Here is a 14,451-nt window from a genome sequence, read left to right on the forward strand (position 1 = left end):
CTTACGCTTGGAGGAATAAGTGCCAGGTGGGAGATCTGTGGGGAGGGATGTGTGGACCAGGCAGTTGTGGAGATAGTGTTTTGTAAAAGTATTCAGCCCCCAATTCTCTGTTCACATAAATGAGTATTACAATCAGGCATTTTGATCAATTTAACTGAGAATTTTTATTTGTGAATCACATTTTTTTTCACAATAGAGCCCAAAAAACAGGGAAAAATATAAAGCTTGAAAAATAAAAATACAAACACAGAAATGACGGCAGTTTATAAGCATTCACCCCCCTTTGCTCAGTACTTAGTTGAGCTACATCTCGTAGCTATTACAGCTAGTAGTCTTTTTGGATAAGTCTCCAATATCTTTGCACAACGTGATGTAGCAAGATTGCTCAAGCTGTTGCAGGTTAGTTGGGGAGTGGTGGTGCCAGGGTTGGTCTTGCCAGGGATGCTCGATCAGGTTAAGGTCGGCACTCTGGACCATTCAAGGACATCAATTTTCTTCATTGGAAGCCATTCCATGGTTGCTGTGGTAGTGTACAGGTCGTTGTCCTGCTGAGAGATGAACTTCTTCCCCAGTTTAAGCTCTCTGGCAGAGGCTTGGAGGTTTTTATCTCAGGTCTCACTGTATTTAGCAGGATTAATCTTCCCATCAATGCTGACGAGATTTCCAGTCCCTCCTGCTGAAAAGCATCACCATAGCATGATGCTACCTTCACCATACTTCACAACAGGGTTTCAAAGGTACATTTAATGTCGGAGAAATGTATACAATACACATCCTGAAATGCTTTTTCTTTGCAACCATTCATGAAAACAGAGGATTGCCTCCAGAGAATGAATAACAGTTAAATGTTAGAACCCCAAAGCCCCCCCCAGCTCCCCTCCCTCCTGCGCATAAGTGGCAGCAAGCACCAATCCCCCTCCCCCGACCAGCAAAAAAAAGCATCGGCACCCACCACTGAGCGCTCAAGCATGCAGCAAGGCAACAGCAAAGACACAGACTTGCAGTACCCCGAAGACTACTCGTTCACCCAGTATTCGACATACCACAGGTTCTCCCTCTCCCTCTCCCCTCTCCCCCCCCTTCCTCCTCCCCCTCTCTCCCCCCCCCCCCCCCAATAAGGGAGAAAGAGGTGTCTCTGTTTCACACAAGAGGGGAGACTTAATGGCAGTTGCATACAGGCCTCCAAACAGCAGCCGGGATGTGGATTACAAGTTACAGCAGGAGATAGAAAAGGCATGTCAGAAGGGCAATGTCATGATACTCATTGGGGATTTCAACATGAAAGTGGATTGGGAAAACCAGGTCAGTACTGGACCTCAAGAGAGAGAATTTGTTGTATGTCTCAGGGATGGCTTTTTAGAACAACTTGTTGTTGAGCCCACTAGGGAATTGGCTGTGCTGGATTGGGTGTTGTGCAATGATCTGGAGGTGATAAGAGAGCTTAAGGTTAAGGAACCGTTAGGAACAGTGATCACGATATGATCGAGTTCACTTTGAAATTTGAGAGGGAAAAAATAAAATCTAATGTGTTGGTATTTCATTGGAATCAAGGAAATTACAATGGCATGGGAGGAAAACTGGCCAAAGTTGACTGGAAAGGGACATTTGCAAGAAGGACAGCAGAGTTGCAATGGCTGGAGTTTCTACGAAAAATGAGGGAGGTGCAAGACAGATATATTACAAGTAAGAAGAAATTTTCAAAGGGAAGGAGGACACTACCGTGGCTGACAAGTGAGGTCAGAGCCAAAGTAAAAGCAAAAGAGAGGGTATACAAGTAAGCCAGAGCTAGTGAGAAGTTAGAGGATTGGGGAGCTTTTAAAAACTTGCAGAAGGAAACTAAGAAGGTTATTCGGAAGGAAAAGATGAATTATGAAAGGAAGCTGGCAACTAATATCAAAGAAGGTACTGAAAGCATTTTTAAGTATCTAAAGGGTAAAAGAGAGTTTAGGGTAGATATTGGACCAACACAAAATGACACTGGAGATATTGTAATGAGAGATGCAGAGATGGCAGAGGAATGAATGCGTATTTTGCATCAGTCTTCATAGTGGAAGACGTATGCAGTATACTGGACATTCAAGAGTGTGAGGGAAGTGAAGTTTGTACGTTACGACTGAGAAGGTGCTCAGGAAGCTTAATGGTCTGAGGGTGGATAAATCTCCTGGACCTGATGGAATGCACCCTCGGGTTCTGAAGGAAGTAGCTGGAGAGACTGCAGAGGCATTAATGATGATCTTAAGAGAATTGATAGATTCTGGCATTGTACCGGATGACTGGAAAATTGCAAATGTTACTCCGCTATTTAAGAAGGGTGGGAGGCAGCAGAAAGGAAACTATAGACCTGTTAGTCTGACATCAGTGGTTGGGAAGTTGTTGGAATCGATTGTTAGGGATGAGAATACAGAGTACCTGGAAGCAAATGACAAGATAGGCCAAAGCCAGCGTGGTTTCCTGAAAGGAAAATCCTGCCTGACAGACCTACTGCAATTCTTTGAGGAAATTACAAGTAGGGTAGACAAAGGAGATGCAGTAGTCGTGGTGTACAGTACTTGGATTTTCAGAAAGCCTTTGACAAGGTGCTGCACATGAGGTTGCTTAGCAAGATAAGAACCCATGGAATTACAGGGAAGTTACTAGCATTGGTGAAGCTTTGGCTGGTCAGCAGAAAACAGAGAATGGGAGTAAAATGATCCTATTCTGGCTGGCTGCCGGTTACCAGTGGAATTCCACAGGGGTCGGTGTTGGGACCGCTGCTTTTTACGATGTATGTCAATGATTTGGACTACTGTGTTAATGGATTTGTGGCTAAATTTGCTGATGATACAAAGATAGGTGGAGGTTTGGGTAGTGTTGAGGATAGAGAGAGCCTACAGAGAGTCTTTGATGGTTTAGGGGAATGGGCAAAGAAGTGGTAAATGAAATACAGTGTTGGAAAGTGTATGGCCATGCACTTTGGTGGAAGAAATAAACGGGCAGACAATTATTTAGATGGAGAGAGAATTCAAAATGCAGAGATGCAAAGGGACTTGAGAGTCCTTGTGCAGGATACCCTGAAGGTTAACCTCCAGGTTGAGTTGGTGGTGAAGAAGGAGAATGCAATGTTGGCATTCATTTCTAGAGATATAGAATATAAGAGCAGGGATGTGATGTTGAGGCTGTAAAAGGCACTCGTGAGACCACACTTGGAGTATTGTGTGCAGTTTTGGGCTCCTTATTTTAGAAGGGATATACTGACATTGGAGAGGGTTCAGAGAAGATCTATGAGAATGATTCCAGGAATGAAAGGGTTACTGTATGAGGAACATCTGTCAGCTCCTGGGCTGTGTTCCCTGGAGTTCAGGAGAATGAGGGGGGATCTTATAGAAACATTCTAAATGTTAAAAGGCCTGAACAGATTAGATATGGCAAAGTTATTTCCCATGGTAGGCAATTCTGGTACAAGGAGGGCACAACTTCAGGATTTAAGGACGTCCATTTAGAACTGAAATGCAGAGAAATTACTTTAGTCAGAGGGTGGTAAATCTGTGGAATTTGTTGATATAAAACTTACCTGTAATTAACTTATAAGAACTGATATAAAACTTACCTGTAATTTCTGATGTTGACATAAAATTCAAGCTTCATGTCTCTTCTGTTGTTCAATGCGAAACACCATCAGAGTCATGAACAGGTTTGACCCTACAACCATCAAACTCCTGAACTGGTGTGGATAACTTCATTCACCACAACTCTGAACTGATTCTACGACCTACAGACTCACTTCCAGGGACTCTTTACAGCTCATGTTCTCCGTATTTTTTAATAGCACTGTTTATCTTATTTTGTACATTGACTGTTTATCAGTCTTTGTTGTTTATGTTTAGTTTTTCTGAAATTCTGTTCTCTATTTTTTCCTGTAAATGCCTGCAGGAAAATAATTTCAGTGTAGTATATGGTAAAGTATATGTACTTTGAAAATAAATTTAGTTCAGTCTTTAAATTTTGAGTTTGGTCTGATGGCATGATTAGAATGCTTTAGGGCATTCTATTATATTAAAGATGCTCAATTTCATTTTACTGACATTCCACGTTCTGGTGTGAATTTCTTTTCCAAATGCAAGATTGTTTAATTTTTCATCAGCTCATGGAATCTCTCTCTCTTGTGTAACAGTGGTGATCTATCTCTAAGGCATGCGAAGGAGGAAAAGTCACTCATTGTTTGTGGTTCATATTCTGAAAATTTTTTTTTGTGAAATAGCATGGTGTTTAGTTTTTGACATACCATAGAAATAGGATGAAGCAACATGAATTTTATATTTGGCCAGCACTAAAAATATTATTAGAGTTTATTAAATTAAATAATTCTCAGAATGTACTAAAGGCTGTTGAGGCTGGCAGTTTTAAGAGTGAAAGAGCCTTTACAAAAGGACTGTAACAAGAGTAAAGAAAACAGTTCTGTGATAGGGAAGAGCACAGGTGAAAAAGCTATGAGGCAATTTGATCTCAAACTTGAGAGATAATTGTGCATAAAAATCTACTCAACTCTGGTATCGTCAAGGGCAAAAGCTGTGGTTTTAACATTGATGCAGATAAAGTGTCAGTTATCGCTGCAACGCTTCTGGCCACTGATAATAGAAGCATAAGGCAGACATTTTTTCAAGGTGAATTTTATTTCCATGTTGCTAAACTATTCCAGATAATTGAAAAAGAACAGTTGTTTGTTTGTTTGTTTCAGCAAAGTGAAAGTAGTGATAGTCCAGCTATTTGCCCTCGAGTTCAACACCATTTTCAAAAACTGAACCAAAATAGTTCTCTCAAAGCAATTCCTTGACAGTTGTGGTGCATGTGTGTGATTGCTTGTGACATGGACTTTGTCAGATCATCTATGATATCTGCTTATAGTATTTTTACTCAGTGAATGAAATATGTAGCCTTTGGACATAAACTGGTTTTCTATAATAGGCCTGGAGAGTAATATTGAGGGTGTTGCTTTGAACATCATCACTATGTCTGCAAATAAACAAAAGGACTTGGGTCACTATTCGATTTGTCACGGTCCTCCAGCAGTTTCATTGAATTGCTTTCTCCCTGAGAGATTCAGCCTATAAGCATGTGATGGTACGAAGTTGGGATGTTTTCCACTAGCAAACCATTAGTTACTGATGAAACACTTAAGCAGAAGTTCAGATTTATGCATTCAAATTTATGTGAGCTTTTAATGATGTAATAAATCTTAATTGTATTCAACTGAAATTTAAGCTTACTTTAGATTTTTAATTATTATTAGTGCTTTAAAATATAAACAAAATACTTGTTTTTTGTATCCTATCTCTAATTTTATTCTGTTTATTACATCCCTTTGTTTTCTGGAGCTTAACTTTACATGAAATTAAATACTAAAGTTTATACCTCTTGTGGAATTTTAAAACAGGTGATGGAATGTGTATTTTTGGGATTGGGGAGTGAAGACATTGTCGGAGGAAAATGAAGGCTCTGTGAGAAATCTGTAGATTTTATGCTGCAGAAATAGCATGCTTGGGAGCCTTTTGAAAGCAGACCTGTTGCTGAATCGATCTGGCAATCGTGCAAGAGGATCTACCAATGTTCCTCTTGCATGTTGTACCAATGGCTGCAAAACCATCACTCCTCTCAACCTCTTTGTTTCCAGATTCTTGCATGACTTTGCAGGAGATATTTGTTTGCTTATCAGGTCAATAGTCCACAAATTGTTTCCTTTTTAGTGTGATCAGCAATTTTTGCCACCTTTACCTGCAGTGAAACTTTTTTTCACAACTGCCTGGTAAGTGGATGCAAAACCCCAGCTAACTTCCAAAAGGGGGAGGTTGTTGTTGACTGTAGATGTAACTGCTAAGGTTCCTGTAAGTCAACTTGTTAATCAACTACAGGAATTTCCACCCAATTGGTATAAGCTTGTCTGCAACCACAAATGATCTTTATTGGGAGGGCCTGGGATTCATGGGCAGCTGCTGTGGAGTATTCATCGTGTTGCAGTGCAGTCTGCTTGACTTCTGTGTACCTTGGAGCCATGCAACCAGCTATCTGCTTATGAAGAGAAATCTGGTGCTGCAAAGTGGCTACTGAAACCTACAAACTTAAATGGTAAGCAACTTGTAAACCTGATATCGAAGAAGTGATTGGCAAGCTGAAGATGTTTTTGAACACATCTGGAGATTGACTGGGTGGGGGGGGGGCTAATGGTAGGGGTGGGAGCAGGGCTGTTCTGACTATGTAGCCAACAGGGCTCCAGAATTGTCGTGCTGTGTTGCACAGTGTGACATCTGAATCCGCAAGGCAACAGGATGCAATGCACAGATGGCCTAGAGGCCTGAGAAGACGTAGCTCACTCAGATTCGCAGAATGAGTAGAAAAGGCAGCAACTTGTGGCATTTTGGAGCTTTGAGCAGCAGCCAATCAGCATTTGGGATTGATTGGCAAGAACAAATTAATGTAAGGCAGGGCAAGCAGAGTGACCATCATTGGAGTGCACAGAGTTAGAGTGGGGATCTTGAGACTATTGCTCTTCGAGGCTTCAGTGAGGAGAGGCTAGAGTGAGAGAAAGCAAAAAAAGCTGTAGGTAGAGCTTTTTCTTCTTCCTCCTTTATATTTGCTCAGTTAGAACAGTAGATGCCAGGCAGGATAGTGGAATGTTCCCTTTGCATGATGTGGAAAGGCGGGGAGAACTCCAGTGTCCCTGACGACCACACCTGCAAGAAGTGCATCCAGCTGCAGCTTCTAACTATCTACATTAAGGAGCTGGAGCTGGATAAACTCCGGATCAATTGGGAGGCTGAAGGGTGATAGGACATGTAGAGAAGTAATTGCATCTACGGTGTAGGACACTGAAAATTGTGTGACAGGAAGGGGTTAAACAGCCTGTGGAGAGTACCCCCATGGCCATCCCTCTCAACAACAGATGTACTAATTTGGGGGAGAGGGCAGACCTAGCAGAGGAAAGTCATGGAGGTCAGCTCTCTGGCACTGAATCTGATTCTGTCATTCAGAAGGGAAGGGGGAGAAGAAGCAAGTTGTGGTGATAGAGGATTTGTTAGTTAGGGGAACAGAAAGGAGGTTCTTTGGACGAGTATGAGGTCCTGGTTGGTATGTTGCCTCCTGAGTGCCAGGATCTGGGACATCTCCGATGGAGTCCTCAGCATTCTTAAGTGGAAGGGTGAATGACCAGAGGTCATGGTCCACGTAGGGTACCAATGGCTTAGATAGGAAGAGTGACAAGTTTCTGCAAAGTGAGTTCAGGGAGTTGGGTACTGAGATGGTGCAGGGCCTCCAGGGTTGTGATCGCAAGATTGCTGCTGTGCCATGTGCTAGTGAGGCCAGAAATAGGAAGATTATGCAGTTTAACATGTGGTTAAGGAGTTGGTGTAGGAGGGGGATTTTGGATCATTGGGCTTTCCTCCAGGGAAGGTGGGATCTGTAAAGAAGAGACGGTTTGTGCCTGAACTTTTAAGAGAAGTTTGGTGAGATACATGGATGGTAGGAGTGTGGAGGGCTATTCCTCTCTTGCTCTAGAGTATTCCCTACTTTCTCAAGCTAGGCAGATGGATAGTTCCTGTCCTGGTGTAGTTGAAGGCAGTTTTAATATTCGCCAACACGTTACAGTACTTCTCGGTGTTCCTATGAAAAGCAGATTCAAATATTGATTGTAATTCCTTTGACTTCTAATAGGTGCTTCTAACTACTGAATGAAATGTACAAACGATAAAATGGCTGACCTGATGACAAAAGCTAATTGTTTAACAATGTGATAATGAGCAATCAACAACAGCTGTGAGCCCACAAATAAGCAGTGAGATCTAGTAATTAGAAATAAAATGACAAACCTCATCATGAAAGACATAACACTCCTAATCTGGTATCTGTAAAAGGTGCCACTAGCTGAACTCATGGCTTTCACAAAAAAGATTAGAAATAAAGTCAATGCTCTTGATTATTTGAACAGCACAGTAAAACCTGAAGAATAATAAATATTAAAGAATAAAGAATGCAGGTTGATGGGAGTTGATAGGTTGAAGGTCCTGATACTGTGCTGTACTTTTCTACAACTCTTTGAATGTGAAGAGTCACTTTGGCATGGTGATTTGATCTCAACAGCTGGCAATAAATGAATATAATGCACAAGGATAATAACAGCCAGCCAATGGTGTAGTAGCATCCACATCAGACTTAAATGCGCGTGGTCCTGGGTTCGAATCCTGCTGGCTCCTTGCACACTTTCCACCTGTCCTGGTTTGAGCATCAAGCTAGCAGCTCGGCCTTCTAAAAAAACAGACAAAAATAACTAAACAAACGGCAAGGTTGTCACCTGATGTGCCACAAGGCATGGAAAGGAGCAACAGAAAACAATAAGGGTAATAAAACTTATATTTTTATTTAGAGATGCAACATGGTAACATACCCTTGTGGTCCATGAGCCCACACCACCCAAGTACACCCATGTGACCAATGAACCTACTAACCCGTGTGCCTTTGGGATGTGGGAGGAAGCCAGAGCACCCACTCCAATCCTGCACGGTCAGGGGGAGTACCTGGAAACTCAGACAGTGGCAGGAATTGAACGCAGGTTGCTGACACTGTAACAGTGACTAAACACTACACTACTGAATCACCCATGACGATGTGTATCTTTCACAGGGTTTCTCATGACCTGTAGTATATTGTGTTCAGATTACAGGCAAGGACAGCACTTCAGAGGTGACACTCCTCGTGAGAGAGCACATTTAAAAAATAACAAAGCAACATCTCAGGTACTTGCTTTTGGTGGGACAAGTTAGGTTAGATCTTTAGATCACCAACAATGTAATAAGCAAGAGGCAAGTATTATCACTAGCCACCAAGATTCAGCAAACCCTGAGACTGACATCAAAATGTTCCAAAGATGTAGCTTCAGTACGGATTAGCATTCAATGATGAGATGAAAAGATTGAGCAGGACTAACTTAGAAGGACCTGAGATAGCATGGGGGTGGGGTGGGTGGGGGTGCAAGTAGGGAATGGTGCCGAGTGAAGGGAAAGATGAGGCTATGGAGTTAGGTGGGGTTACACTCAAGGCAGATTTTTAAAAAATGATTTTAAATTAATTTATCTTTATGAACAGGAGCCTGATTCAACATGTATGAATTTCTGGGGTTAACTCCTCTGTTGAGTGATCTAATGTGCTGATCTAGTATTCAGCACAGCCAAGTATACACTGACGCAGCTGAATCTTTTCAAAGCATGACAAAGGATATGTCCTAATGAGCGCCAGATTTGCTAGAGCTATACAGCAGGGTTTAAACTAATTTGGCAGGGGGTTAGGAACCGGAGTGATAGTGCTGGGTTTGGAGCTGTTAGTTTACAAACAGAGGCAGTGTGTAGTGAGACTGCTGGCAAGGACAGGCTGATGATAGTGCAAAATTGCAGTCAACGGAATGAGTTGCCATGTAAAAGAGGTCAAAATTTATAAGGGTGATGAATACAGAAGGTGTTTGAGTGCACGCAGTATATGGAATGAGGTAGATGAACTTGTAGCACAGTTAGAGATTGGTAAGTATGATGTTGTGGACATCAAGTCATGGCTGAAAGAAAATTATAGCTGGGAGCTTAACATTCAAGGATACAATGCATCAAAAGTACAGGCAAGTAGGCAGAGGGGGAGGGGTAGTTCTGTTGGTAAAAAAATGAAATCAAATCCTTAGAAAGAGGTGGCATAGGTTCAGAAGACGTAGAATCCTTGTGGGTTGAGCCAAGAAACTACAAAGGTAAAAAGACCCTGTTGGGAGTTATATATAGGCCTTCAAACAGTAGCCAGGATGTGGGGTACCAGTTATGACAGGAGATGGAAAAGGCATGTAAAAAGAGCAATGTTGTGATAGTCATTGGGGATTTCAATATGCAGGTAGATTGGGAAAATCAGGCTGGTGCTGGATATTGGGGAATTTGTAGAATGCTCACAAGATAGCTTTTTTTTAACTGCTTGTGGTTGAGCCCACAAGGGCATCAGCTATTTTCTGAATTGGGTGATGTGCAATGAACAAGAATTGATTAGAGAGCTTAAGGTAAAGAAACCCTAGTGGCGTTGGGGGGGGGGGGGGGCCTCATAGATAATAATATGATAGAATTCACCCTGCAATTTGAGAGGGAGAAGCTAAAGTCAGATGTATCACCACTGCGGTAAAGTAAAGAGAATTATAGAGGCATGAGAGAGGAGTTGGCCAAAGTTGATTGGAAGGGGACACTAGCAGAGCAGCAATGGCTGGAATTTCTGGGAGCAATATGGAAGGCTCAGGATAGATAGATTCATCCTAAAGATGAAGTATTCTGAAGGCAGGATGATGCAACTGTGGCTGACAAGGGAAGTTAGACAATTGGGAAGCTTTTAAAAACCAACAGAAGGCAACTAGAAAAGCCATAAAGATGGAATATGAAGGTAAACTATCCAGAAGTATAAAAGAGGATATTGGAAGTTTTTTTCAGATATATAAAGAGTAAAAGAGAGGCGAGAGTAGATAATCAGAAAATGACACTGGAGAGGTAGTAATGGGAGACAAGGAAATGGTGGAGAACTGAGTAAGTATTTTGCATCAGTCTTCACTGTGAAAGACAATGGAAGTATGCTGGAAGTTTGTGATTGTTAAGGGGCAGAAGAGAGAGAAGTTACCATTACCAGGGAGAAGATGCTTGGGAAACTGTAAGGTCTGAAGGTACATAAATCACCTGGACTAGATGATCTACACCCCAGGGTTCTGAAAGAGATTGTAGAGGCATTAGTAATGACCTTTTAAGAACCAATAGATTTTGGTTCCAAAGGATGGAAAATTGCAAATGTCGCTCCACTCTTCAAGAAGGGAGAGAGGCAGAGGAAAGGAAATTATGGGCCAGTTAGTATGACCTTGGTATTTGGGAAGATTGTTAAGGATGTGGTTTCGGGGTAGACTGCTGTATTGAAGGGAGCTGAGAATCTGTTCCATTGTATGCTTGTTTGAAGCGTGGTTTTCTCCGGTCATATCAGATACAGCGGTGAAACCCGAAGGCTTCTTGAGTAACAGAATGGACTGAGCTGTTGAGTCGGGAAAGGCAAAAGGAGGAGGTGTGTGTTTTAGGAAAATGTTTCATTGGTTATCCGTTATGGCTGTTTTGTCGAACATGTGTTCCCCCAACCCTGAACATCTAATGGTCAAATGCCATCCGTTCTATTTACCTAAGGCAATCCTCTCTGGAATCCTCACCTCAGTTTGCTTACCAACACCAGCCGACTATAATCAAGCACTTGAGATACTGCATGATGCCATCTGCAAACAAGAAACAGTCCATTCCGAAGCATTTCAAATCATCGTCAGAGACTTCAACCAGGCTTGTTTGAAGAAAACCCTGCCCAATTAGCAACAGCATATAACTTTTAGCACCAGAGGTCACAACGTACTAGACCACTGTTATACTAAGATAAGGAATGCCTACAGTTCCTTGCCCAGACAGTATTTTGGTAAATCAGATCACTTGGCTATCCTTCTCCTATCTGTATCCAGGCAGAGGCTAAAGAGCAAAGCTCTGGAGATGAGGACATCAAAGAGAGGCAGAGGAGCGGCAGTGGGATTGTTTCAACTCAGTGGACTGGGTTGTGTTCAAGCACTTACCTAGGGATCTGAATGAATACACCTAGGTTGTTATGGACTTTATTAAAACAACTGTAGAGGAGTGTATCCCAGTGTAGCATTCAGAGTCTTCCCCAATCAGAAGCCCTGGATGAACCATGAGATCTGAAATCTGCTGAGAGCCAGATTAAAGGCATTCAAGTCTGTTGACTAAGAAAGAAATGGACCAAGAGGTCCATGTACAATCTCCAGAAAGCCATCTCACTGTTAGAGTGGCAATTCTGGACCAAACTTGAATCAATGAAGAATGTTTGACCACTGTGGAAGGGCTTGATCAGTATTAACTCTTCCAAAGTGAACTCAAGTGACGTACATAGATGACCACAGGGCTTTGCTTCCAGATGAGCTCATTGTCTTCAATGCTTGCTTTGACCATCAAACCATGCAGGAACCATCACAATCTCCCACAGCCCCCTGATGATCCTGTGATTTCAGTCTCTGAAGCTGACGTGCAAACTGCCTTCAGGAGGGTGAACCCATGAACAGCATCTGGCCTAGACCAGCTATCTGGCCAAGTACTAAAGACCGATGCTGATCAACTGGCCAGAGTGTCCTCAGATCTTTAACCTCCCACTTCGGAAGTGTATGGCACCCCACACCTCAAGCAGGCTTCTGTTATACCTGCGCCTAAGAAGAACGTGGTAACCTGCCTCAATGACTATCATCAAGTTGCACTGACATCCACAGTAAAAAAAAAATGTTTTGAGAGTCCAGTGATGAAACGTATCAACTCCTGCCCAAGAAGCAACTTGGATCTGCTCCAATTTGCCTTACCAATGCATCAGATCCACAGCAGCTGCCATCTCACTGACTCTTGACTCAACCCTGGAACACCTGGACAGCATAGATGCATACATCAGGATGCTCTTTACGAACTACAGCTTGCCGTTAAATACTGTCATCCCCACAAAACTAATCAATAAGCTTCAAGACCTTGGCCTCAATACCTCCTTGTGCAATTGGATCCTTGATTTCTTCACTTGCAGACCCCAGTCATTGTGGCTTGACAACAACATCTCCTCCATGATCAAAAAGTTTATATGCTTAGTCTCCTGCTCTACTCACTTTACACTTAATGACTGTGTGGCTAAGCACAGCTCCAGTGCCATATTCAAGTTTGCTGATGACATCACTGTCGTAGGCTGAATCAGTATATAGGAATGAGACTGAAAATCTAGTTGAGTGGTGTCATAACAACATCCTCTCACTCAATGTCAGTAAGACCAAGGAACTGATTATAGACTTCAGGAGAAGGAAACCAGCGTTCCATGAGCCAGTCATTGGAGGATCAGAGGTAGAGAAGGTCAGAAACTTCAAATTCCTGGGTGTTATTGTTTCAGAGGACCTACTCTGGGCCAGCATGCAAGTGCAGTTACGCAAAAAAACACAGCAGTACCTCTACTTCCTTAGGAGTTTGCAGAGATTCTGCATGCCATCTAAAGCTATGAGGAACTTCTATAGGTGTGTAGTGGAGAGGACATTGACTGGGTTGCGTCACAGCCTGGTATGGAAACACCAATGCTCTTGAATGGAAAATTTTACAAAACATAGTGGATATGGCACAGTCTATCACAGGTACAGCACTCCCCCCATTGAGCACGTCCATGTGGAACACTGTCGCAGGAAAGTGGCATCCATCATCAGGGACCTCCACCACCTAGGAGATGCTCCCTTCTTGCTGCAGCCATCAGGTAAAAATGTACAAAAGCCCTAGCACTCATGCCACCGGGTTTAGGAACAGTTACATCCCCTCTTGAACAAAGGGGATAACTTCACTCAACTTCACTTGCCCCATCATTGAAATGTTCCCACAGCCAATGGACTCACTTTCAAGGGCTCTTCATCTCACTTTCTGAATATTTATTGCTTATTTATTTATATTATTGTTTCTTCTTTTGGCATTTGCACAGTTTGTTGTGTTCTGCACTCTGAAAGCCCTAGTTTGGCGTTGTTCACTCATTCTATATTCCATTGAGTATGCCCACAAGAAAATGAATCTCAGGATTATATATGGAGACATATGTATTACAATAATAAAATTTGCTTTGAACTTTGAACTACAGTGTGGGAAGTGTATGGTCAGGCACTTTGGTCAAAGAAAAAAATTATAGATGATACTCTAAATGGAGAGAAAAAAATCAAAAATCCGAGATGCAAAAGGACTTTGGAGTCCTCGTGCAGGATTCTCTAAAGGTTAATTTGCAAATTGAGTATGTGGTCAGGAAGGCAAATGAAATGTTAGCATTCATTTTAAAAGAATATAATATAAAAGCAAGGATGTAATGTTGAGGTTATTATGAGCAGTGTTTGGCCTCTTATCTAAGAAAGGATGTGCTGACATTGGAGAGGATTCAGAGGAAGTTCACAAAAGTTATTCTGGAATTGAAAGGCTTATCAAATGAGGAAAGTTTGATGGCTCTGGGCCTGTACTCACTGGCATACTGGCATTCAGAAGAATGGGAGGGGAAGAGGGTGGAATCTCATTGAAACCTATCAAATATTGAAAGGTCTAGATAGAGTGTATGTGGAGAGGATATTTCCTATGTGGGGGTGTCAAAGACCAGAGAACACAGCCTCAGAATAGAGGGATAAACATTTAGAACAGAAATTAGGAGGAATTTCTTTAGCCAGAGAATAGTGAACCTGTGGAGCCTAAGTCATTGGGTATATTTAAGACAGAGGTCAATAGATTTTTGATTAGTCAGGGCATGGAGGGTTATGGGAAGAAGGTAAGTGATTGGGACAGGGAGGGAAATGGATCAGCCATAATGAAATGGCGGAGCAGACTCAGTGGGCCAGATGGCCTAATT

The 14,451-nt window shown here is 42.2% G+C and overlaps 1 protein-coding gene and 1 long non-coding RNA gene across 4 annotated transcripts in view; one reads left to right on the forward strand and one right to left on the reverse strand.

Annotated features, from left to right (window-relative positions):
- Positions 1 to 14,451, forward strand: part of hibch (3-hydroxyisobutyryl-CoA hydrolase) — a 125,037-nt gene that overhangs the window by 48,319 nt on the left and 62,267 nt on the right. The window lies entirely within an intron of this gene.
- Positions 4,530 to 14,451, reverse strand: part of LOC140728372 (uncharacterized) — a 106,154-nt gene continuing 96,232 nt past the window's right edge. For both annotated transcript variants that reach the window (XR_012099057.1, XR_012099058.1), the window contains exon 4: positions 4,530 to 8,271. This is a non-coding gene — a long non-coding RNA (uncharacterized lncRNA). The remainder of the gene's footprint in view (positions 8,272 to 14,451) is intronic.

Source organism: Hemitrygon akajei, chromosome 5, assembly GCF_048418815.1.
Source record: "Hemitrygon akajei chromosome 5, sHemAka1.3, whole genome shotgun sequence".
Taxonomy (NCBI): domain Eukaryota; kingdom Metazoa; phylum Chordata; class Chondrichthyes; order Myliobatiformes; family Dasyatidae; genus Hemitrygon; species Hemitrygon akajei.